Source organism: Zonotrichia albicollis, chromosome 2 (genome assembly GCF_047830755.1).
Source record: "Zonotrichia albicollis isolate bZonAlb1 chromosome 2, bZonAlb1.hap1, whole genome shotgun sequence".
Taxonomy (NCBI): Eukaryota; Metazoa; Chordata; class Aves; order Passeriformes; family Passerellidae; genus Zonotrichia; species Zonotrichia albicollis.
This window is the reverse complement of record NC_133820.1, coordinates 48,077,422-48,104,271: the sequence shown is the minus strand read 5'-3', so window position 1 is coordinate 48,104,271 and position 26,850 is coordinate 48,077,422. Positions and strand designations below refer to the sequence as shown.

General features: G+C 39.5%; 1 long non-coding RNA gene across 1 annotated transcript in view; it reads right to left on the bottom strand.

Moving 5' to 3' along the window:
• LOC102074345 (uncharacterized) overlaps window positions 1-26,850 on the bottom strand; it is a 77,123-nt gene that overhangs the window by 12,612 nt on the left and 37,661 nt on the right. Inside the window, exons 5-9 of the long non-coding RNA XR_003380017.2 lie at window positions 23,187-23,358; window positions 18,582-18,759; window positions 14,223-14,325; window positions 12,149-12,217; window positions 10,117-10,366 (exon numbers count right to left, since the gene is read on the bottom strand). This is a non-coding gene — a long non-coding RNA (uncharacterized LOC102074345). The remainder of the gene's footprint in view (window positions 1-10,116; window positions 10,367-12,148; window positions 12,218-14,222; window positions 14,326-18,581; window positions 18,760-23,186; window positions 23,359-26,850) is intronic.

Sequence of the window (26,850 nt, the reverse complement as noted above, 5' to 3'; positions counted from 1 at the left end):
TTATCTAAAATTGCTGAATCTATTGCTATCTCCCTCCCCGCTTCATTCTTCTTCTGAGTATCCTGAACTATTACCTTGCAGTACATTTGAATAGGTTTTGAAATTTGGAACTTAGTCCAGTTATGCTGCCGTTTGTCAGAATCTGGCACTTTCTATCAAAATAATTCACTTGGATTCAAATCACTTCCAAACTGGTGGCAATATGATGGCCTTGCAGAAGTCATGGCATTCAATTGTGTTTCACTTGCAAAAATTCAGATGTCATCATTTTTTTACCTCAGTATAATTGTATTATCTCTACCTGTTCCCTAATCTACCAATCTATACAATAAAGCTATCACAAACTATCTCAGACTTGACAATCAAAATTAAAAAAATTAATGGCTAGATTTTTTAAATTTTGTCTCAGGAGCTGTTTTAAATCCTTAATTAGCACTGTTTTCAGATATTTCAAATCTGTGAACTGTTCATTTCCATAGTGTTTTTGAACAAGTGACCTCTTGCCACGTCAGAATTCATGGCACCTTGTATCCACCATTTTAAGATTTGATCATCCTTTCCAGTTCAGTGGTTTAAGTCCCTTCCCAAGTCAGTCAATTCTAGAGAGTTCAATCTTAAACTGGAAGGATAAATTGTCATGTAGAAGCGCCTGTCTCTGTCCATTAAAAGCTAAACCATGCTCCTTCTTCAAACACATGAAATAAAATGGAATCAGATATTTTTTCTTCCATTTTGAGGAAGAAATTAAATTAACCTTCTCAGAGAAATGTTGTGCAATGTCATCAGGCTTTTTTATATAGCAGAGCACAATAAGATCCAATAGCTAGGACATCAACAAAATTCAAACTAAATTACCCAGATATTAAACAGTAAAATCAAATTGAAAAGAAAATGAAATGTGATGTTTCAAACACAGACTCACTAATTTTCTAACCAGTAGATAAAAAAAAACTCATTAAAACCTCATAATTTATCGCACCCTAAAGAACTATTCCACAGATCAGTCATCTTCAGTGCTGATACTGCTGGGTTGCCTTATTATTGTTTTGTAGCTTTTGCCCTGATCTTTTTGGGTTTTGTCATTACATGTGTTATGTCTATTCTTGTCTTAATTTCTTCTTGAAGGGCTCTTTTCTGCAATAACTATTTTATTGTATAAATGATCTTGCTAACCTTTTCTCCCATTTCATTTTAGGAAACATTTAAAGTCTTTATTCTTCTAACCTATTTTTTAAAGCTCTTTGTTATCTGTCTTGTTATGTTACACATCCACATTATGTTTAACGTGTAAGATTATCATGTAATGAATCACCTCCCATTTGGGATTTATTTGAAAATTAAGTCATACATAAAACATTCAGAAATCCTTCATTATAAAATCACTGCAACCATGAAAAGTTAGTTGAAATTATGTCTGTTTATTTGTGAAATGGAAAGATGCAGAAAATGGGGATGAGTGCCTTATACTAGACAGCAAAGATGGGAAAAGGGATTATAGGGCTGTTGAAACAGAAATACTTGCATAATGAAATAAGCAGAGTTTACAGACTTTCTTTTCAGAGGAGACAGAATGAATAAATGGAATCTTAAAGGAAAGCAGAATGACTTGTAAGACAGAAAAGCTCTGGTTATGCTTTCAAAGCATGGAGGGGGTGGAGCAGAAAGAAACAAATGTCCTGTAAAGCTAAACGGTGAGTATGGGAAGTTGAAGGCTTGCCCTGGGGAGTTGAACCACCTGCAGCTGCAGGAGAGCCCCAGGGCTGCATGGCAGGGGCAGTCCTGTCAGGGCAGATGGCCAGGGTGACAGTGTGGCTCTGGGCACACACCAGAGCCTGTCCTACAGCGCCTCTGATCCTCACCCTGCAGCAAGGACCACAGGCTGGGAAAGAGCCATCCACCTTACCTACTCAGGCCATGGGCAAGCGTGTTCCTCTCCACTGGCTCTCTGGGTCATTCTTCAAAGGCAATAGGTTTCTTCTGGCTTGCTGGGAATGCTGACACCCTGCTTTCTCCCACTGCTTGGGAGACCAACTATTAAAGCAATGCACATGTGCCACTCTCAAGGTTGGCCCATATATTGGGCAGTTTATATATTTTATAAATATGTACATTCCTAAATATATATTCGTATAATATATTTTATATTTTGTAAATATATATTTATATATTATACAATATAATGCATATTATATATTAATATAATATATTAATATAATATATTAATATATTATATGTTATATATATACATATTATATATATACATAGTATATATATACATACATACATACATATATATATACTTTTTTTTTTTTTTTAATATATAGGCCCTCCCAGTTCATCCTTGTCCTGCACTGAATCACACCACTTTGGTGTAGTTCTGCAGGCACAGCCCATTCTGAGGGACTAGACAGAAATTCTGCTCCTGCAGAGCTGAAGGAGAAAAACAAGCCAAGACTTCACAATGCTGCAGTAGTTTCTACAAAACTTAACTGGACCAAAGCTTCATGTCTCCAGCTTTTGTAGTGACCTCAGGATTAAATTGAGTGTTCTTTTAATCATGTTATGCCAATATAAATTAGTGAGCCAAGCTGTGCTGAATTTGGTTGTGTTCATGGTTATTGCTCCAGCACAGACCATTGAACGAGAGAGGAAAACTGAGCCACATATTAAAAGATGAGCTATCAATTCCCTGGTGTCTAATAGCAGCCTTTTTGCACCATATTCACTGGTTTGGTTCCTACACAGTTATCCATTAAACTGTTGAGCTGAGTTTTTCCAGGTCTCAAATCCGTGTGTTTAGGAGTTTCTCAAGAGTTGAACAAAGTCCGTGTTGATACCAATGCCTGTGAAAGTGATAGAGGCATTAAAATTCATGACTCTTCACAGAGGTATAGATCAGATAAGAATTTCACCGAAATATTTATTTTTACTTGCCAGAAAAAATAGTTGGGGCAAGCTCACATGCAGCTGATTAAAATTTGGTGGAATGTATATTTCTGTAGGCTTGTAAAGTAAACCAGTTTTAAGTGTAATCAAATTATAAGCAGAAATGGACTAGAGTGGGAGAGGAAGCTGTCTACCCAAGGCACATTTTCATTTGATTTGATTATGTACACTGAAGAGTGAAGGGATTAATTTTTTGCTGAGGTTGCAGTGAGACTCAGAAATAAATATTTTTATTTTTTATTTTTTTTGTTTTCATACTTCATTTTCTCGAGTCAAAGATGTGACAATCTTGTTTAGATTTAAGATGAAATTTGAAATATTTTAACCCATTTGCTGTAACTAAGAGTAATTAGTAGAATAACTAGTTAACATGATCATTCACCTAATTGGCAATTATTAATGACCTAGCAATGACTCACTGTCAGAGGAGTAGGAGATTATTTAAGAGTGGTTTTAGGCCATGTTTTGCTGTCTCTTGTTTCATGAGTGTTTTGGAGTGTGGAAGAGAGGCTTTCAATTTTCTGTGGGAAATTACAAATTTCTTTTTCAAACAAGGAATTTCTTCAGGCAAAGGAAGGGAACCTTTATTTACCTCATGTAAAAATAGGCAATTTATATTTCTGGGTGACCACATTTCCATACCCATCTCAACATTGGTCCATACTAGCATTGAAGATGATTCAGCTGGATGGTAGTATAGCCTGATGAGCTGACATGTGTTCTGAAAAAACACCATTCTTTTCCTGCCCTTGCTGTTACTTTGGTATGTGATCTGTAGGTCAGCCATCTCTCCCTCAGCTTTCTAGACTCTCTTAACAATATATGTTCCCTGTGGCAGCTTGGCAGGATGGTGATCCTCAGGTCATAAAGAGTCCCTGTGCCTCCTGTGGCTTACAAAATCCCATTGTGGCCCATACACCACTTTGGAATATGGAGTGTGATGTTGATGGAAACATTGAGACTGTTGCATGGGTTGAGCACTGTGAGCATTCAAAGGTTTATCTTAGACAAGGGAAACTGTAGTGGATGACACTTCTCTGTTTAGATTCATCAGAACACATGCTTTAAGGCTGTCTTCTGTAATTATATTGCAGATAATTTTCATGCTGATTACAAGCACTTTACAGTGACTCTTTTGCAGTCATTGATACAATTTTTTAAAATCCGTTGTCAATTTCTTGCGAAAAGCTGTCTGAAGTGCTGATTACAACATCCCCACTCAGCTCTGTAGGGGGGAGAAGCAGGATTGCAGCAGGATTGCATCCTAATGGACTGCAGAGCCAGATGAAAAACAAAACCAAAAAAAAAAAGGGAGGTGGGGAATGGCACAACTAGACAGAGGAAAGCAAAAGGATGAAAATCTACATTCTGAATGTCATTGTCTCATTGGAAAGATTTCACCAACATCATCCCAGGATGATTTCATGATCCTTTATCATATCCTGGCAGTGCTCCACACTTCCCCTACATTGTAAAACTGCTGCCTTCTTTCTCACTTAGTTGGTTTCAGGAGTAAAGGTCTCCATGGTTGTCTGGGTGCAAGAGGAATGGACTTGGAGTCCAAATGACCTTGTGCCATGGGCTGACTTCTCATGGAGTATTCAAGTTTTTACTGCATAATTAGCTGCTTTGGGTGGTGCCCTTATTGGAATGCCCTTGATGTGCACTTAGTGGGAGGAGCACTTTTATCAGATGCCTGTCTAAAGATACCTCAGCCATGCATGAACTGGAATGAGTAAGATACCCGACTCTAGTTAGCGCTCCATGTAAAAGGGACACAAATATTTACTACATCATGCCCTTATGCTAAGGCTTCCTGTGACAACTCAGTTTCTGAGGGCAGAAGCACAGCAGACATACCTTTGTCTGGATAACAATGTGAGCACCTTTGTTTAAGGAAACTTATGGAATTTTTTATTCTAGTCCACTGTAGTTCCCCTTATGATGAGTTTCAGTGTTTGAACTTGAATGTTTCATTTCTTATCAAATCCCTCTGAACCCTCATGCAGTGCTGTCACAATAAGTGACAGCATCAGGAGCACCAGGACAGAGACAACACAGTAATTACAATGTGCTGATTAATATGAACGAATACAGTGGATGGGATTAATGTTAAGTAGACCAACACATGATCTAAATCTTCTTTTCTCCCTACCTTTCTAATTGCTTCCTACTGTATTATCTGATTCTAAAACCCAAATTAAGAACTGCATTTAAATTTTTCCCTGAAGTACCATAATTTATCTAGTTTCCTACTTTATCTAGTTTCCTACTCTTTTACTGGTATTTCATTTTGCTGTCAGAATTTCATATATAAAAAATGCTGCAATAATCAGGGAAATTCAGTGTGGGAGTGCCCCAATGAATTTTTGCTGCTAAATGGGCTATGTTTTGTTGGTTTACTGTTTAAAGCTCTCTGCAAAAACAGGACCAATTCAAATGTTTTTTCTGATCTTCAGTGGTACACAGAGAAACACCCAAACAGTACAGATCTAAATCATAATGGAAACAAAGATCATACCAGGAAAGTGAACCTTCCAGCAATTTGTCCAGCTACTGAAATTTCTGCTCTGAATTATTTTCTATGCTGCAGCCTCATTTACTTCAGTTCAGTAGAATAACTCCAACTCCTACAGCACCCTGAATGGATTTTGAAAGCTTTGAAAATGGCATTTTTGTGCTCTCAAATGGTAATGAATTTCCTTTGGCTAGTTCCCTTAATTAAAGGGAAGACACAGAGCCAAAAGCTGGAAATGAGGGGGCTATGGCTGCAGCAGGGATTGCAGTGAGCTGCCTGGGCACGAGGAATGTGTGCACAGCATGAGGAGATGGGAGCACTGCTGAGTCCAAAATAGAATTCTTGTTCCACAGTTACAGGTCTGGAAAAGAGTTATTTCTATACGTGAATTTTAACTACTTCTGTCAAGCTTTTACCCAGACTGCTAACCATATCTCTGGCTTTCCTCTGCTGTGCTCCTGAGATCACAGACTGAGGATGTCTGTGGGAGAAGCCATCTGAGAAAACATGGAGGCAACTCCAGAGTAGGTTCAGGATCAGATGGATGCATGGGAAAGAGGTTAAAAACAGGCCAAAAGCATGAGTGGTGTTAGAGAGAAGTGTTGGAGAGGAAAGGAGTTGGTATCTGAGCTCCAGAGCAGGTACTTGAGCATGGGTTACTCACTCATCAGGTTTTGGAGATTTTGGGTGCTGCTACTGCAAACGTCTTTTCTGACTGGCATTCCTCATGTTCCCCATGAGCTTGTTACCAGGAGCAAGGCCTAATTACACTCTCCTGAATATGCATCTTCACATTGTGCTCTGCTGTGCCGGAGAGACATACCCTTGAATAACCCCTTCCCCTTCTACAGATATTTGACAGCTACTAATGCAGCAAACACAGTGCAGCAGGGAGTAGGTTATTATTAGCCCTGTTGTGCAGAGAGAGAGAGAGATGAAATGCAGAAATCATATTATGCAGAGAAAAAAATTTGTCAGTGTTACTGCTGCACCCATGAGCTCTGGCTTTGGATTAGGAGGTACTTGGATATGAAGTCACAGGTGAAATTCCTTCTGCATCTCTGTCCTCCACTAAAGGCTGTTCTAGGTTTGTACCAGAGGGTCAGTAAGAAAGAACAGCCTTTGGGCTTTCACTTCTCTCTGGCTGCTTCTTGGGAGACAAGAGGGTGGTGGAGACTCTTTTGATGCTGCACCCTGGTCCTCCTCACCCATGGAATTGCCATGGTCTGTTCAGAATTCCTCTAGATAGAAATAGTCAGGCAATGCTCTGTTTTTCAGGGGAGTAATTCTGAAAAGTAGTCTAAAAAGACAGAGAAAGAGCTGATAACCTTTCAGCAGATTAATTTTCTTACTCTTCTGGAAGGAGGCTTTTGGCTAAATGTCATCCAGGTGATGAGTGGACCTTTGTGGAGAATGGGCATTTCTGTGCTTCCTACATTCCTAAATAAGATCTCTGAAATCCTAGTGATGGCCTGGAACTTATCTCCAAAAGAAAGCAATTAATAAAGAGGACTCCAGTCATAAAGCAAGCACTGCAGTACCAATGGGCTGAACTGTGAACTCTTCTCCCTTTTATTGAAGCAAATCAACCATTAGGGCTGGAGTTATGGACTGCCTGAGAGGAACACTGCTGCCATATGGATTAGGAAAAGGCTAAGGAAAAGCAGGGTAGGGTATTGATCTGGCATCTTGCATCAGTTGTGTGTTCTCCATTAATCATACACATACAGATATCAAAGTTGAGAAAAGAGCTGAATCTGGGATTTCCATTTCAAGGTGGTAGGCACAGGTATCTCTCTGCTCTGAAATGGAGGTAAATCACCATTGCACCTGAAGGATAGCCCTTCCTCAGAAGCACTGGTAAGATCCCAGTGTAGTGCTTCCCCTCAAATTTCTAGCATTTAAAAGGAAAAACAACATTTTTGTTATAACATGTGTAAAGTGCTGAAAGAAGAAGTCAGTCTTGTCTGTGTAAGGCTGCGAGTTTTTGCCTGAAGCAAACTTACAGGATTTATATCCATCTTAATGCAGTTACTGGGAAGTTGAATCACCCTTTTTGGTGAGAACAGAACTGAACTGATGGCTGGTTTTTAGTCCCACAAAGAAGGCAGTGCCTCCAGCATCCACACTAATATATGAAGGAAAATTCATTTTAGTTAGAGCGCAAAGGAAGAAATTGATTTCTTTAGTACTGTGAGAGGGCAACAAGGGAAGTGTAAGAGAATAGAAATATTTAGTAAATTAAATATAAAAAGAAATTTTTTGCTTTAATATCATCTATTTACTGCTTTGGCTCAGTGATTACTTTATGCAAAAGGCAGTAATTTAGCATACTAATGCTCCACAGTGTGACTCCTATTTCTAGCATCTATTGTTGTGATGAATTACATCCATTTTAGCAAAGAAATGGTATCATTGGATGGAACTTGCTGTAGGTATTTTTATCTTGCCTTTACTGACAGATTTAGACATAATGATATTTTAAAAGAAATCTATATACAATTCTTAGAGCCTACTCCCAAAATACATAAAAATGCTGCTTCTGAAGATGATTGGATGTGGTGTCTTAGGGAAGCTGCTATGTATGCTTCAGCAGTTGCACACTGTAAAGATCACCATCTGCATCCAATTGTAAAGCTAGATAAGTACAAGTTTCTTCTAATCAATGAATCTTTTTCTCCCTTTACAGTCATGAGAAGAAGGAAGCATCTAAGCCTGCTGGATGGCTGCAAGCTCCTTCTTCTGTACTCTGGTCTGCATTTGAATGTTTGTAGTTTTGTAGAGCTGCCCCTGGCCTAGGGAATTCCTGTAGAGGCAGCAGGAGGTTGTGTGGCAGAATGAAATGGAAGCCCAGATGAAGGCAACCAAGGTTATCTTTCCTGCAAAAATCTCCTTCCATTGCCAAGACAGAGAGAAAATTGCTGAAGCTCTATTTCACATTCTTTCATCTTGATGCAATAGCTACTGGAGAAAGGAGCCAGTGGCACAGGTTGATGGAAAAAGAAGTCCTTCAGGGCATCAGAGCTGTGACACTGTGACAAACAGTGGGACACCAGAGGCTGCAGATGACTGGTGGGAAGCAAGGAGCCTTTATTACCTGTGTTGGAAAGCAGAATCACTTCTACACCTCTCAAGGTCAGATCTGGACAATGTCTTGTGTAGGTAGGTGGGAACCAAGAACCTCTGCGCCTGTGTGTACTGTGTGACTAAAATGTGATGGGTGCTAACATTCACAAAGGATAACTAATGAATCAAAAGCAAAGCCTCCCAGAGAGAGGAAAGAAGATGACAGAAAGGTGTACGGGACCTCCAATGTGTGTCTGTTGCTTTCTGCAGTAACACCTCAGAGAGAGTTTGTAATATTTGGGGTCAATCTTCACCCTTTCCTGATGGGCAGGAGGTGTCCATATAAAGCTGCCCCAGGGACACCCTGTGTCCAAGCCAGTCACCAACCAGTGCTCACTGCTCTCATCAAACCCATAACAGCTAGCTCTGCCCCCATTCCTTTGGGTTCTCCAACTTTATTTGCCACCTTATAATGACTTATGGGATTTGCTGCCTTATGACATGATTCTTAGCTTAGTGTGAATTATCAGAAGCAGGCTGATGTTAAGGGTGATGGTTTCTTGTTTCAATACTTTTTTGTTTTGGGAGTTCTGGCATTATTTTTACGCAGCTATTATTCCACAATATAATATTATGCTTACTCAAAGTAATTTTTCTTTACTCATGGTAATTGGCTGAGGTTTTCTGTATATGGTAAGGCCAAATTTTACCATATATACCATGGCAAACCATGATCATACAATTCAGTTAAACTAGATGGAAATAATTCCCCACTGAGACTGAGGGTTCAGGGTGGTGTGTAAGGCATCTGGTTAAGCTGTAGACACCTGAACTTTCCTAATTTTGGACTTTAAATGGCCAACTGCTTGCCAAAGCTGCATGCAAAATGGCTTTATGACAGGATAGATTCTAGCTGTCTGCGGCCTCTTACTAGCAATGACAATCCCAAGTCTCCTTGGCCATCATGCTTTACTGCACTGTCAGTGTCTTCAATACATTGGGCAGAAATTAAACTTCATATATGTCAGTCTAAACACTAAACACCTATTAGTAGTAGAAGACAAACTGGAAGCTGTTTTATTCGTCTTTGATTTACAGCTTTCAGAGGGTTGATAACAGCTTTCCAATAACCCCTGGTGCTTTGCTTTTGCTTTCGCATGCACATGCACACACAGAAACCTTCCTCTGATTTCTGAGACTACTGGGATTCATTAGCAAGAGTATTCATCTTGTTAAGCATGCATTAATAGCATCCACTGTAAGTATTAATCTGCTGCTGTCAAGTGATAATTGCAGAACATGGTGATTGCATCAACCTTCATCAAGTCCAGCAGATAGAAAAGTCCTTGCACCCTTGTTTTAGTCACTTGCAGCTGCAAAGATTATTTTTGTGCTTTCAGTCAGGTTAAAAACCTTTGACACATTTCTGATTACAAAGAACCATAAAATTTTTCTTGCTTCCTAACTTCTGACTGAAGTAATTATTTAGAAATTGATCCCATCCAACACAGGTCAGGTAGGCTAGAATATTCCTAAATCCAAAGTAATAGAGGAGAAAACTCTGGGTTGTCTGCATCCCAACTAACCTTCTTTGTTGCAGTTCACATCAGGCAGTCTCAGACCAAGGTTCGTCTCATCCTGAAGAAAATAGCACACCAACATTTTGGCTACTCCTGGGCAGTGATCCCACAGCACCAAGATGACAATCCAACCACACTGGCTCCCAAGCATGTAACCTGGGAGTAGGCAAGAGGCTGGGAGGGAACATAGTCAGGACAGCTGATCCAAACTGGCCAAAGGGATATTCCATGCCATATTTCTGCTCAGCAATACAAGCTAGGAAAAAGGAGGGAGGTGGTGGGGGGACTCAATCATTATTAACGCATTTGTCTTCCAAAGTAACCACTGCACATACCAAAACCATACTTCCTAGTAGTTGGATGGAAATCACCTGTTGATGGGAAATAGAGAAGAAATTGAGTTATTTTTTCCTGCTTCCACATTTGGTCTTTGCTTGTATTTATTAAATGGCCTTTATCTTGACCCATGAGCATTTCACTTTGTTTTCTCTTCTGTCCTGCTGAGTGGAGGGAGTAAGAGAGTGGCTTGGTGGGCATCTGGTGGCCAGCAAAGGTCAACCCACCATAAAAATTCAGACGAATTTCGCCCATTTCTTCTAGGAGAGGAGGAGCACAGGATGAGTAGCTCAGATATGGGCATTCACAGTAAGGTAAGGTGAACACCACCATCTACATCCTTTCCTGACTGAGAACTGAGTATCTTCATCTCTATTATCAGCTCCTGATATGAACAACCCTTCTGCAGGCGTGATAGCAAACCCACTTATGTCAGAAGGAGTGTTCACTTGCTGGAAACCACATGAGCTTAACAGCAATATTGGATCCAGATAATGGATCCATTGTTTGGGGTAATTAGCACTCTATGCCTTAGTTTCCCCGTGTGGAATAAATGTTGATTCATACTTACCAAACGCCGAAGACAATGGATGAAAAATTACTCTTTAAAGTCACTCTAACTCTTCCCAGAAAATAATAATCTATGTTTGTCCAAGGCAGAGAATCTCATTTCTTCTGGATATGTTATAGTCTTTCTCACACATTTTTTGTTTTCTAAAAGCCAAGTAGCCTTTTCAGTTAAAGCTTAGGATGGAGAATATTTTTGATAATTCTAACCTGATTGTTTTTCCAGTTTCTACCTGACATTATTTCTCAACGGATTAATCCAGTCTGTCACAAGGATCTTACAAAGAAATAAGCAATTACTAATTTCTGGCACTCAAATAGAAGCTTTCTTTTGGCTAAACTCCAGAAAGAAAAAAGAAATACAAAGAAGTAGAGCCTTACATGCCAGCAAACAGAAATCCTACTTATTGACAGCTTCCAGGGGCTTTTTTGAGCAAAAGAGCAATACAAGATCTGGTCTCTGGACAATGTTTCTGGTGATGTGCAAGCCTGAATAGCATTAAAGGATAGAATTTTGCAATTTCTCTTATGCAGCGAACTGTGAAGTTTTCATTTCTAGGTTATTTTTTTCATCAATTCCTTAATTAAAAGTAATCAGCAGACTGCTAAATATTTTTTTTTGTCTCATAATAGAAACTCACATGCAGATGTAGCATAGAATAGCAATTTCATTTTTTCATTAAGCAATAGTTGACTTGTAATTTCAGGCTGGGAAACTTTGTTTTTGTAGGATTTTACAGGGATACAAAGTAACGTGCTTGTCAGAATTGAACACCTTAGGTACAACAGGAAAAATTCTGGTACAAATTTGTTTACATAGATGATTTTTTATGACAATGAAAATTACCTGAAGTTACACAAGTTGCCACCCTATAGAGTTAGCTAAAGCTTCAAGTTGGATCTGAGTTCTGACCCCACTTTCCTCCATATGCCAGGCCATCTCACTGCAGCCTGTTGAAGTTTTAAGTCAGGTTTAATGCCAGAAAACACTCAGAAAGGATGTAGGAAAAATGTCCCACTGTTTATTTCAGCTGTCATATGTCTGTTTTAAAGTGTAGGTAAAGACAAATCCCCCAGTGACATTTGATACTCCTCCTTCCCCAGAGAACACACAAGGAAATATTCATACACATACCCAAATTTCAGCACTCAAGAGATCCTTCAGGTATGTCCTAAGAAGTTCTACTCACATGGGGGAGTGAACCTGGCAAGATGAAGATTTGCAAAATCATGCAGAGATAGTGGCTGGTTTTAACAGTGTTTCACTCTGCTACCTCTGCTGCTAAGACATAGTTTTAAAAAGCACCATATAAGTATTCCGTAGGTTTGGGGATGTATAACTGGATTGTACTCATATATAAATTCAGGAATTTGAGGAGTGGTTCGTAGCAAAGCCCTCTTGCAGAAATGCAGGATGACTACCAACATAAGGTTTGGTGCTGGAAAAACTGGGCTGTAGGGTTGCCTACTGTGTCTCAGTAAGGACCCTGTCCTGATAACTAATGGATAATGATCTGTTCATCCTTGTCCAGTAACAAAGCTCACGAACATACTTAACCATAAACCTTCTGAACCTGTAAGATGTTTGCACATTCCAGTTTGTGCTGGACCTTGAACAGAGCACTTTTGGATAAAGTGGTTTTATACTCAGCAGATCTGCTATTAAATCTGGCGCAGGTGGCCAGTGATATCATGGTCAGCATTTTGAGATGCACTTTGTGCTTAGAAGTCTAGCTTCACGTCAGGGCAAAGACTGATCACGACAAAAAAAAATCTAAATTAACTAATTTAAAGCTCTTATTTTTAATGGGGACATGAAACCAATATGGGTTTGAAAAGAGGCTATTTCAGGCTATGGAAAAAGTCATCTCTTTAGTGAAAAAGATAAGAAAATTTTCCAAACTAGTTTCCACACTTCTGTCACAAGCTCTATCTCCTGCTGGCTCCACAGGGGATGAGAGGTTGGCAAGTTTATCCTGGCTGAAAATCACACATACTGTTCTGAGCAACTCTTGTGCAAATAGCTCTCCTCTGACTGAAAGGCTCTTCTGGCACTTCTCAGCTCAGCTGGCTGGAGAACTCACTTCCATCTTGGATAACTCTTGAGTACATGGTCCCCCACCCACTCTGGCCTTTTACCTTATCAACCTTCCTCAAGCACGGAGGTTTCCAAAGTGAAGTATTTGGACTTCCAGACACCTGACTTGCCTCAAACTGTCCTCAGATTGCTAGTGGTTGAAATATGACCAGCCTGGGTGACAATGTGGCACTCTAGCATCCCACCATTGTGACCAAGTGACAAAGGCAGTAGGGAGATGAATTTATGCTTGGTCTGTCTGAAACTCCTGATACTCTGTCAGCCTCAAAACTGTCAGGATTATGCCTGTACCAGCTTGCAGGAGATAATCAGCATGATCTCACACAAGCATACAGAATGTGTTTATCCACTAAAACAGCTTGCTTCCTTCAAGAAATATTTAACCTATGGAATTGCAGACATATTGCAGAATATTTCCAAAACTGGATTTTTTTCTTGTATTTGTGAATCATCAGTGGTCTGCTCCTGTGATATTACGTATTCTATGCAAGAGCAACACATTTTGTAAGTATATATCCCACTTTTGTGCCATAATTGATATTCAAAATTAGGTGGGATACAAACTAAATAAGTTCGAACAAATTATGTTAATATTTGCAGTTCAGAAAAACATATACTAATGAATTTATAAGATAAAGACAGAGAATTTTTTTCTTCTCAAACATATACAAAATTCTTTTTTTATGTAAAATGATCTTTCAGAGGCTGTGATTGAAAAAGACATCTGTTACTCAGGCAAATGAGCACATATTTAAGTTAAGCCACCAGCATAGACTGAATTTAGTGTCTCCACTAATAGGTATGGAATGTAAGAGAGTGCTTGTCTACTCCATGGTTGAGGACCTGCATTTCCATATAAGTATTTAAAAGGAGCTTTATACAGGAAACATGAATGCCAGTCACAGATGCTACCAAGAGCTCTTCTTCACTCTGTGAGAAAAACTGCCTGAACAGCCCACAGCTCTAAAACCAAAGTAGAAAAAAAATAATTTTAAATTATCCAAATGATGACATTTTTATTATCTCAACTACAGAACTGAAACGTGTGGCCAAAAATACAAATCTAAATGTATAAAGCTCTCTATTACCTTCTGGCATGGAAATTACCTACCTGTCATTTCTAGGACCCTTTCTTAGAATAGCATGATGGATTTGACCACAAGGATACAATTTCCGGTTTTAAAATAATGCAGCACAAACAATTCTGGCTACCTCTGAAAGGAGAAAGAGGCAAAGAAAATATTCTTTAAAATCCTAAACAATTGAGAAAGAGTCAATAAAAGCTGTTTAAAGGGGTTTTAAAGTTTCCATGCTTGGAATTAATCAAAATCTATGTAGATTTGGCCCTGAGCAGCTTGTGCTAGAGGACACTTATTTAGGCAGAATTGGTGGATGGCAGCCTCCAGGTCTCTTTCAACTTCAGCTATTCTGTGATAATGTTCTCTTATTATATTCAAGCCTATTTTTTATCCTGATCTGAACTGATTTTCCTGATTTTTCTGATGGAGCAAACAGATGAGAAACTATTTTTTTAAACTCAGAATTAAGCACAGCTGAAAGAAACTGAAAACCTCAGTCATGATCAATTATGAAATGCCAGTTACAGATGATTGCAAAATCTAGACTACAGATAATTTAAACCTTTCTAGCCAGTTTTTAAGTCTATGTGTTTCTTTTTTCTTTTTTTCTTTCCTTTGTAATTGCAAGAGGAGAAACTTTACTTGTTTATGTTTCCAAAACTTGTAAATGCTTTTCTTTGTCTCTGAATCTTGTCTGTACTTGATAGTCTTCTCATAGGATTTTTTTACTGTGAGGTTTTAGCTATTAAATCCAAAAAGATTGCCTTAGGATGAAATCTTCATATGCATTTTTTGCATAACAGAGATTAGGAATTGTGAAAAAAAAACAATAGCACAAAAAAATTGCTTGTGCAGGGTTTTTTTTTTGAGATTTGCTACTATTTAAGATAAGTCTTTTTATAACCAACATTTAGACAACCTGCTGTTATTGATCCCACAAAAATCCTGTTTACTATTAGTGGATCGCACACAAACTTACCAGATTGAAAGACTATAGGAACAATGACCTGCAGTCTTACAAGATTTATCATCAAAAAATGTGTCATATTGCTTCTCTTTCCTATGGGCAAGAGTTGAAAATTATCTAAGCAGGCTATGGGAAATTAAGTTTCAAGATGATTAGGGAGATACTTTCACTTCAAACACTCTTGTGAATATGTTAACTGAGCTTCTGGAAGATTTCCATGGCAATCCTTCAAGGAAATACACTCACTGGCACAGGCAGTCTTCTACAAACAAAGGACCACGAATTCAGTGATTCACAGCTGGAGATTTAATGTGGATTACGGGTGAATTACTGGGCCCCACCCGTGCCCAGTACAGGGGACAATCCCTGCCTTGCTCCTGCTGGCCACACCAGTGCTGATCCAGGCCAGGGTGCCACTGGCCTTCTTGGCACCTGGGCACTGCTGGCTCATGTTCAGCTGCTGTCAGCCAGCACAGCACCCCCAGTTTCTTTTCCACCAGGAAGCTTCCCAGACACTCTGTCCCAGAGCAGTAGCATTGCACGGGGTTGTTGTGACACAAGTACAAGCCTGGGCACTTTGCCTTGCTGAACCTCATAAAATTGGCCTCAGATCATCAGTCCAGGTTCCTCTGCAGAGCCTTCCTGTCCTCCAGCAGATCAACACTCCAGTCCCACTTGGTCTTGTCTGTGAACTGACTGAAGGTGCACTTGACCCCATCATCCAGAAAACTTTAGCCCGACACTATTTCCAGCTGCAGAAGTTCCAAAGAAATTATGTATTTCACTTACAGAATAGACCTTCTAAAATGTTTACTTTTCCTGGTTACAATTGCATGATCTACTGTTTTTACTAAAAGCAAACCTGAGGAAAAAATATTAATTTTTAAATGTGTTGAAACTCACAGAGTTTAAAACGTAGTTGAATTTGACTTACTGTTTCATCTTGCTCTGCAAGGAAAATTAACAGCTGCCAGATGAATTTCACCTGGATATCTGTTTGTCTATATCTCTTCAGTACCAAGATGAATTGAGGTTTTATTCAAAAAAGGTTAAGTCAAGAAATAGTGTTATATAAGGTAGAGTAGAATGAAAATAAGTTCTTCATGTTTCTAGGTTTCAGAATATTGAAGGAATGTCCAGACTCTGGTCTGAGGAGATCTAACACTAGAAAACATACTACAATGACAATGAAAGTGGGCTTACAACTAAATTGTCTTATAATGGAAGAAGAAACCTCCTTTTTCATCCTGGAGTGAGAAAATGTCACCTCTTAAGTATCAGGTAACAGACTTAAGTATGTAAAAAATACAAATTACTCATAAAGAAAAAGTACACTAGGTAAATCCAGCCTGGAACAGAGTACCCTGTAGACAGAGCAGCAGCAACAAGGCTTGCCATGCTACCTTCTACAACATTCTCAAGGGTGAGCTAAGGCAAAATTACCTGGATGAAATTCTTGTCACACAAAAAACTCATTGTGAGCCACAGTCAGAGTGTAATCACAAAGAAGTTACACCAGTATTTACACTTGATTGATTTATCAAGTGCAGCTCCTTCAGGAGTCTGTCCATGACCTAGTACTAACTGTATTTCTGCCCTACCATTCTTTCATTAATATGTGTTGAGACTGAATTTTCAGCTGATAAAAATGGAAGGAACCAGGACTTAAATTCCATGTGACCCTGATAAACTGAAAAAGTAGCCCAACAACACACAACAAAATTCAAAAAAATATTTCACTCTTCTTAGATATATTAACTTTACAATTACTCAGTGGGGGAAAACTGCTTAGGAAACGTTTCTTCAGTGCTACAGAAATCTGAAAGCACCACAAGTCACACAGAAGTCAACAATATAATCTCCAGGACACATGAAGTAATCTTGCTGCTCTCTGTAACTTTATAAAGTTCTCAACCGGAGTTGTGTGAGCAGATTTATGCACCACAACGAGCCACTCAAAGTCTATAAGAAAGCAACAAAGGTAATAATTAGAGGACAGCAGAATGTGTCTCAAGAGGAAAAGTGAAGTGTCGCAGACATCCTTTCACTAAAAATCCTTTCTTTAGGATTTTTCCTTCTGAGAAGATAAGAGGCCTCAGAGACAGAATGCAAACAATTATTATCTGCTGCTGTGGAATGCAACAGGTCTACCTGTGATTGGTCCGTCTTGGATGTGTATAATTAATGGCCAATCAAGGACTGAGCTATCTTGGACGGAGTCTGAGAGAGCTCCTTTGTTATCATTCTTTTCTATTCTGTTCTTAGCATAGCTTGCCTCCTGAGGAACCTTTTCTTTCTATTTCTTTTTAGTATAGTTATAATGTAATATATATATATCATAAAACAATAAGTCAAGCCTTCTGATCATGGAGTCAACATTCTCGTCTCTCCTTTTACCTGAAAACCCCTGTGACCACAGTCACAGTGAAGAGTCTGGGATTCTTGATGCAAAGAAGAAGAATCCCACAGGAGTAGTTTTCAAATATGTGAATGGTATTTTCAAAGAAGGAAATTTTTCAAGTCCATTGAGATTGGGAAAATTGTCAAGATCTAAAACCCACAAAAAAGAAAAACTTAATTTGATAATAGGAAAAGTTTGTCAATAGGTAAGACAGAAAAACATTAGAAAAAATGGCCTAAGAAACGCTCTGAAATTGAGTGTTTATGACAGATGTGTTAGACAAACTTCAAATACTTTACATAATGATTATTTGGGCTGAGAGGTAAATAAAATAAAGTTTTATGGTGCTTTCCTGCTGTATTTTCTATAATTCTAGGAAGCCAAAAACATCTTCCTCGTATCTGTCATTTACCTCCAAGGGCAAACACTTCACTCATAGAATCCACTCAGTGCACTGCAGGTTCTGCCACAGTACTTTTGCTGTGAGCTACACCCATGCTATAGTCTCAGAAAACCAAAACAAGGTTGGTTATTATACAAGTCCCTTAATTTGTACATCATGGAGGCCTTGACAAAGGAAACATCATTGTTCTCATAAGCAAGATATTAAAATGATGAAAGTTGCCCAAAGTCAGTCACAGAGACAGTGACATAAAGATGAAGGGACATTACATCTCTCAAGTTCTTATTTTCTGTGCAGTGTAATAGGCAGACTGGTTCATTCACAGACTCATCCATTTAATTCATTATGTACAGCTTTGAATTCTATAATTGGATATTTTTTATACACCATCTCACCTTTACACCATACCACAAGCACACAAAGATGACCTTCAGTCCCATAAGCATACAAAGAAGGATAATGTTAACTGAAATTTGGCCTTGCTTCTAGTGCAGAAAGGTGGACCAGAGCACCAAGAGTTCTCATCTGGCAACTTAAAATATTCAGTATGTCTATGGTTCTCTAATGAGACAAGAAAGGTCCTACATACAGACTCTTGAGTATTAGTATCTTGAATGTACCTCATGAAGGCTGAAGCCGATTTAGACTGAATTGGAGGTACTCTGAACCATGATGGCAGTCACATACACATCACTACAAGAACAGCTGGAGAAGATGGGCCAAAGAAAGAAGAATGAACTCCAGCACAAACACATCCTCATCTTTCCTTCTGGAACAGGACTGGCTGGGTCATCCTGCCTGCAGAGAGAAAAGACCACACCATGCCTATCTGCAAAGAGGAACCATCCAGACCAAACAGAGCTACTTGTTTGTAGAATAAACCAGTCTTGGTTATAAAACTCTCATTCTGTCTCACTTTCTCTCACCACTGCGTGCTGTAGTTCTACTCTTAACCTCTTGTCATCACATCAAACGCAAGGTTCTGACTGGGATCTAGAGTTGCTAAACCTGGCCAGATAAGATTTCATACAGACTCCTACTGAGCCAGGACCTGAATCACAGTCTTAGTGACAAACTGATAACACTGAGGTAAGTTTCCCTAGACAGATTCATTTTCCCTGAACCCTTTTTGTCTCTCTGCCTTCTTTCAATAATTTTTTTTTTCTTCTAGATATCAGCTGGGTTATGCACATACAAAAATTACTTATTGAAGTACAAAATAGGTGAATATAGTGACGCATCTTCTCTTGGCATAGAGACAATTGAGTTAGAAAATAATGATAATAATAAAAGATTGAACGAAGAACAACAGCAACAAAAACTGCAAGAGTATTTTTGTCATTTTTTACTTCTCAAAAACTGTCCCTAGGTACTTTGTGTGTTTCTGAAGTGTTCCTCTTATTCCACTTGCCTAAAGATGCATTGTGCAGGAGGCTGAATAATCTAACTACGAAGCTGCTCGCTTGTTGTTGGATATGTTCCACACAAATAAAAATTCTGTGGATCACCCAGGATTAATTTTTTTTTAACATTTCAGTATTGACAAATAAGCATTATTTGCAATAAGTAGAAGGTATGTAGTCCATCAGCATGCACCTTCTGTTCTCTATACAATCACACAAAATCTGAGTCTCAGACCATGACTGCTTAAAATCCACCCTGCCAATTTTTTAGCTGTGGTCAATTAAACACTGCTCTGCCATGGGAGGGATACCATTTCTCACAGATGCTCAGCTGACTGCAAAACAAAAGCAGACTGTCACAGACTTGTGGGTGTTTGACAACCTGCTCTGCACAGCTGCGCGCCGAGAATGCAGGACCAAGCACAGTTCAGTCCAGCTCCTGTGATGCATAATTACTTTTATTCTGCTATAATAAAGATGTCATCCTCTCTGTAATTAAACCTGTGAATCATTAAATAGTCACTGCTTTAATATTTACAGAAGCAGTGAGTCTAATTTCTCATGATACTAGTCTCTGGAAGTATTTTTATGATTTGACATATTTTAATGAACTCCAAAATACTTTTTTTCTTTTATCAAATCTGACAGAGAGAAGTTCTTAGACATAGTAGAGTGGCAATTTCCTGGGACTGCAAGGAATCAGTATTTATGTGTCCTGTATATTCTCAGCATATCAACGATATCCATTTTATTTTTTACAGGCTATCAAAAATGACCTTTACTCAGGAAAAGTATACTTAGTTTATCCTTCAGTTCTTCCCACCAGATTCACCAAAGATTCAAAGCCTTGTTTCTTTCATTCCTGAAAGATATCTGGAAGGCAATTGAAGCCTTTAAATCAAGTCTATCTACTTATGGCAAAAGCAAATCAAAGCTGCATCTTCAAAACCCTCTGATTGCAACATCAGCTCTCTGTTGTCACCCCAAATCAATGCCTGAAAATGGCCAAGGATGGTCAAACCTTGTCATCCATAGTCTTTCTGGCTATGACCTGCAGGAAAGCTGATGGTGAAGGCATGCACAGGGCACTTAGCTGGGCTTGTAAGCTCAGATGAGCCCATCATGCACATCTGAGCGCAGCTTAGGTAATATGCAAGCACAAATTATACATAATGTTTAGGTCAGACAGAGATATGGCAATCCTCCCCTGCTGTCTCCATCTCTCCCTCTTAAAAGAGGTTTTGTGGTTAATCACTGCCTGTAGATACTCTTGGACATAGAAACAGAGGCTGATTTGGAGTGACAGCAAATCCAAGGAGATGAAAGAAATAGTTCAGTAACATTGCATCTCCATTTATCCCTACACATATTCATACTCCTGCATGCACATATTTTGCTCTCTCTGGCTTTACATTCTACCAGCCTGTAAGAATGCTTTTAGCATTCTTGCAATAGGAAACCACTTTGGGGTTCCCAGCCTGGGCACTGCTGGAAGGCACAGGAGATGCTCTGGAGTGCTACAGACACTGCTCTTGGGCAGCTGAGCACCCCCTCCTATGGGTTTGTGGGCAAACAGAACGGGGGCACTGCTTTAGCCACTGCCCCTGGCCATTGTGGCCCCTACAATGTGAAATCAGGGTGCTTAAATGCACATTACTGTAATTGGAAAAGAGTGGCTTTCACTCAAACATCAGGCACTTCCTTAAATACTTGGCCACTTCTACTGGCACATGTCCCCATTTCTGTTGCTAATAATAGAAAGAGATATTAAAACCCGAGCTCTAAAATAAAACTCCTAAGGCAGTAAGTGCACATCTGAGAAATGTTGTTTCTCTATCGTTTAGCAGCACACAGGGCAAGGGAAGTCAGTGCTATCCAGCCTGGTACAGCAACATAGTTCAGGGTGCAATGAGCAGATCTGCCCAAAAATGTAGTGCTGTATCCTACAGCCCAGGGATGCCTACACCATCCATTCCCAGGGGTTCCCTTCACCAAGGACACTGAGAAGGCACTGGCTACCGGCAGAGTAGCCCAGCATGTCCCATCTTGGGCTTGCTGCTATTTCAAGTCTAAAGCCCTTCGACAGGAATGCCATGAAGAGCACAAATGCTACATTCCCAATAACTAGGACAGAAATAAAGGAAGAGGGAGACATTTCCAAAAAGTGCTTTGACCTTCTCTCTGCCCCTATCCTCAGCAGTAAAGCAAGCACCAAAAAAAAAAAATCCAAACAACTGAAATCCTTTCTTCTGCAGTTTGTAAAGACAAATTATGATCATTGAGGACTGCATTCCAGAGCACTCAGACATGGAGTTTTTGCATTGTTTTAAATACAAGGAGGAGCAGCAGCTGTGGTGCAGTTCAAACCACACATCAACATATATTAGACCAGATCCTTCCTTCCTTCTGGTTCATCAACTGCTCTAAATGTTTCTAAATAATACACATGGGCTGCTCTGACTCTGAAGTAGATAGAGCACAATTTGGCATGTGGCAAACTGTTTTGCTGATGCTGCAATCATTTTCCCTGACTCTTGGGGCCTAGTTGCAAACACTGAAAACCAGTAGTTTAATTTAGTGGAACACGTCCTTGCAGCTTCTATTTCTTTATCACCAAGGAATAATAACTCAATAAAATTAAACCAAGATTTTTCACCCTTTTAGACTCTGGAAATTACATTTAGGCACTTATTTAAGCACTTTGGTGCACCTACAAATTTCACTCTAGTCAAGATACAGATGCTCAAAACATACGGATCCCTGTAAATTTCCATTCGGATGTCTCCACCCTTCTCACTGAAGCCATTTGTGCACATGCCTAACAGGACTCTACTTAAGTCAGAAGAGCTGAATTAAGCACCTAAGTAAACACAAGCCAGACTCTGTAGAATTAGGAGACAAGGGGTTTTGACAAGAATATAAAAAATGTACCAATCTAATTTAAATTGACAGTACCTCTTCCCACTCTTCTTCTCCCCACTGCAGTGTGATACAGTTCTCACCTACCTTCTCACACAAAATATTTGGAGTTTCTTTTTGCCCAGGATCACTTCTATTGTTGCAGAAAAAAACTGCTCATTAATGTGAAAGGGTTTTGTAAATAAGGCCAGAAGAAAAAAAAAAATCCTTTTCCTAAATATCAGTTATAGGGATCCAAATTAGAGTTAGTGAAATTTGAAGCTTTTCATCCCTAGCCAAGAGGAATAAATGCTGGACAGCTTTGCTAGCTGCTCCTGCCAGCCAGACAATGCCAGAGCAAGGACATAAAAGCTAACAGAAACAAAATGCATACCAGTGTATTTCATAGATCTAGGGAAGAAACCATGTGCTGCTAGGAAAATGAGATTGTAATTAATATTTCCAGCTTCTCAAAATTTCATTTCACATATTGGGATTAATCTGGTTTATAAAATTTCCCAAATTCTTGATTTCTCTGGAACTTTAACTTTCATTATCTCCTAGAGCTTTTGTTTTGGTTCTTTTAAGGAGCAAATATTTATATTTAGAATTTAAAATGGTACAAAAATCTCTTAAACATTGTTAATGACTGCAATGAGGCATTTTGTTCAGGCACATTAATTAAACTTGGAGCTCATTACACCTGACAGAAATGGTATCTGGAATTTACAGAGATTTTTTTTGAGATTATCATGAAGAAGAAAGATTGTCCAAAGCCTGGATTATTACCCTGCATTTCAGATGACAGATTCAGATCCTCAAAGTACACAGGATTCAAACAGGCTGACACAAAGGTATTCCAAGAGAGGACTTACTTTGAAACTTAAGACAAAAAATAGTTAGACTTCATCTGGCAAAACTCACCTTAATTGACTCTGACGAGCAATCCTGCAGTTTTTGAGACTTCTTCAAATGAGCATTTGCACAGATCAGGAGTGTTCACCAATCTTCCAGTGAACACTATTCCAGCAATTTCATAGGGTGGGATCTCATTTAGCTGTCTCACTCATTTGTTTTGCAAGCATCTTCTCATGTGCTGGTTTAAAGAAAAGAAGAAAAACAAGGGTTTTTTTGACATGATCCACCTGAGCATTATTTAATAATTATTTTGCATGAGATCAAGAGAGCAATTCCTCTCAACTCATAGAATCACAGAATCATAGATTGGTTTGGGTTGGAAGGGACCTTAAAGTTACTGAGTTCCAACCCCCCTGACATGAGTGGTACCTTCCACTAGAACAGGTTGCTCAAAGCCCCATCCAACCTGGCCTTGCACACTTCCAGAGATGAGGTATCCACACTGTCTTACACTGGAAAATGTGCACCAATGCCTCACCCCCTTCATGGTGAAGAATTTCTTCCTTAGATCTAATCTGAACATACCTCTTATAGTTTAAAGGTCATTCCTTCATATGTTATCACTACACACCCTTGTCAAAAGTCCCTCCAGCTCTCTTGTATTCCCTCTAGGTGCTGAAAGACGCTAGTTCTCTCCTCTAGGCTAAACAGCCCCAACTCTCTCAGCCTGTCTTAATAGGAGAAGTACTCCAGCCTCTGAGCATCTTCCTCATCTCCTCTGGACTTGCTCCCACAGGTCCGTGTCCTTCTTACATTGGGACTCCCAGAGCTGGACGCAGCATTCCAGGTGGGATCCCACCAGCACAGAGCAGAGGGGCAGAGTCTCCTTCCTCACCTTTCTGGCCACACTGCTCTGGATGCAGATCAGGACATGGGTGGCTTTATGAGCTGCAGTTGCCCATTGCTGGGACCTGCTGAGCTTCTCCTGAGCCAACAGCCCAAGTCCTTCTCCCCAGGGCTGCTCTCAATACCTCCTCCTCCCAGCCTGCGTGTTTGCTTGGGATTGTCCCAACCCACGTGCAGGACCTGGCACTTGGCCTTCTATTGAACTACTGAACTTCATGAGGTTCACACAGGCCCACCTCTCAAGCCTGTCCAGGTCCCTCTGGATGGCCTCCCTTCCCTCCAGTGTGTCAGCTGCACCACAGGGCTTGGCAAAGCTGCTGAGGGTGCCCTCAGCACCCTCATCCAGTGAACAGTGAATCCACAGTTCACATCAACGAAAAAGACATTAAAGAGCACCAGTCCCAATAATAATCCCCAAGGAATTCCACTTGTCACTAACGTCCACTTGGACATCAAGATATTAAACACAACTCTAAACATAATTTGTCCTTAGAGAAAGCTGCGTGTTTCTTGCTGTTACAGTTCAGGAAAGGGTTCTTTAATTCAAAACAAAATTATGCATTTTTTCAGTTTTCCAGACCCAGATCCCCAGCTATAATGGGCAAGTGACACTACCATCCATGCATTTGCACTCTTAAAAAGACACCAAATAAGCCAGCTCATACTGACTGAACCAGCACAAGGTAAAGAGAGGGAGGTGTACTGAAGGGCAAGAGAGAATTAAGAGCAAAGAATGGGAAAAAACCCCTAAGATTACAACTTGTGGCAAAGGGAAATAGGATATATACTCTGTAAGAAAAGCTGTATCAATATTGGTCAGTAAAAGACTCTCAAGTCACTTTGCGAGTCATGTCTCTTTTATCCTTAACTAAAAAATAATTCCACTAGTGTCTCTTCTATCTTCTATGTGTTCAAGAGTCCTTTTGAAACCTGCCTTGGAAGGCAGCCAACAAGTCTCTGCCACTGTGCAGAGGATCTGCAGCTGAATACCAATTGATTTCACTCTGTAATACACTGGGGCTTGATCTATGCACCCAGTGCAGAAAAGAAGACTGAACTCTTAGTAACTTGCTTTGATAAAGTGAACATCATGAAGTAGAGGACTGGGACTAGTAGATATGAATTATCTTTGCCATCCAAATGGCACAACAAAGACATCCTGAGAGAGTTCTGGTAGCTCTGCTGTTGTCCTGATAGTTATAGTGCAGCTCAAACCAGCAAAAAATTTAGTCTTTCACAATCAGAGGTCTGCAATACCTAGCAGATTGTAGAAAAGATCCTATAAAACATAGGAAACAGTGGACTGTAGATAAGGCACAGAGAAAATTTCCATGATAAACTGAAGAAGCAAAGGTAGTCCTTGAGCTACCTTTGCTTTTTCAGTTTATCAGGGAAATTTTCTTGCCTGAATAGCAAACTCACCTTCTAATAATACTAACTGTCATGTAAGATATAAAAGTGCCATGCTGAGATCACTGGGCATCTTTTCCTTTTGTGAGATCAAGGCTTTCTGAAAGACTTCTGCCAGTTCATACAGAGCCAGGTATCACTCAGCCATATTGAACGGCAGAGCAAGGGGAAACACAACTGAGCATTCTTTTTCCACTGTATGTTCAATCTACATGTGAGCTACATAATTAATGCCTTGCAGCCAGGGGCTGTCTGTGAATAAAAATCCAAATGAAAAAGAGAACATAGGGAAGCAAAAGGTCACTCTTGGGTCAATAAGCCCAGTCTAAGCTCATAGACCCTTTTGAACCTCAGTTTGGATATCTAAGCATTGTATTTCTCCACCTCAGAAGGGTACTGGAGTGAAGAGCACAGAGAAGGATGCAGCCGGAGCAAGGTGCACACAGACAAGCCCTGTTATCTTGAGGAAGTCTTAAACTGGAGTTTAACCACTCATTAATCATCATTAGTTTTCATCAGGGACTTCATAGTCTCTCAGATTTCGTTAAATGTTCTGCTAGTATTTCCTCCAAAATCCCTAACATACAATTTTCAGTTATAGAATTGGTCGAGCCACATTCTCTTATTTGCAATTATTTGAGAGTCAACAATATCTGTTCATCCTGGAATGTGCTCGGATAATAATTATCATTCTTGATTAGTTTAAAATCTGACGTGCAACTCTAAATGAAAACCATCATCCATTTTGTCAATAATAAATATGAGATGCAATAAAGCAAAGTTTGCAGAAATGAGCACAGACAATTTCGACCTTCTACCCCAAATATTGTGCATTCTGTTCTGGCAAGAAAAAAAGAAGACCAAAAAAAATTTGGAAACTTTTAAAAACAAAGTGGCAGACACAAGTTCCCAAGGAAAAGTAAAGATCATTCTTTCCTACTGTAGATCACTTACAGAAATTCAAAAAGTGAAACTCGTTTCTCATATTTACACAACCCAAGAGGTTTCCTGCTCTTCATCATTCCAGTATGTCAGAATGTTAGGGCATTTTATAGAAAGTGACAGGCTGACCTGTGCTTTCCTCTGGGTTTATCAGCAAACAGGATGTCTTCTTCTTTTTGAGGTTGCCTAAGGTAATTCCTAAGTGACACAGGGATTTCCCAGTGGCTCATCTCAGTTTGCATGCTACAGATATACTTGGAAGAATCCTAGGCAGTACAGTCCTGGAGAAAAGAATGGTGGAGAGCAGATTCATATCAAAGCCTTCTACAAGCTCAAGAGCAGTCCAATCCAACATGCAAAACCCTATCAAATGTGTAATAGGAGGTCTGCATGCATGAACAAGGAGCTTCTGACTAAACTTAAACATAGAAAGGAAGCATATACAAGCAGTGTCAGATCAACCAGGAGGAAT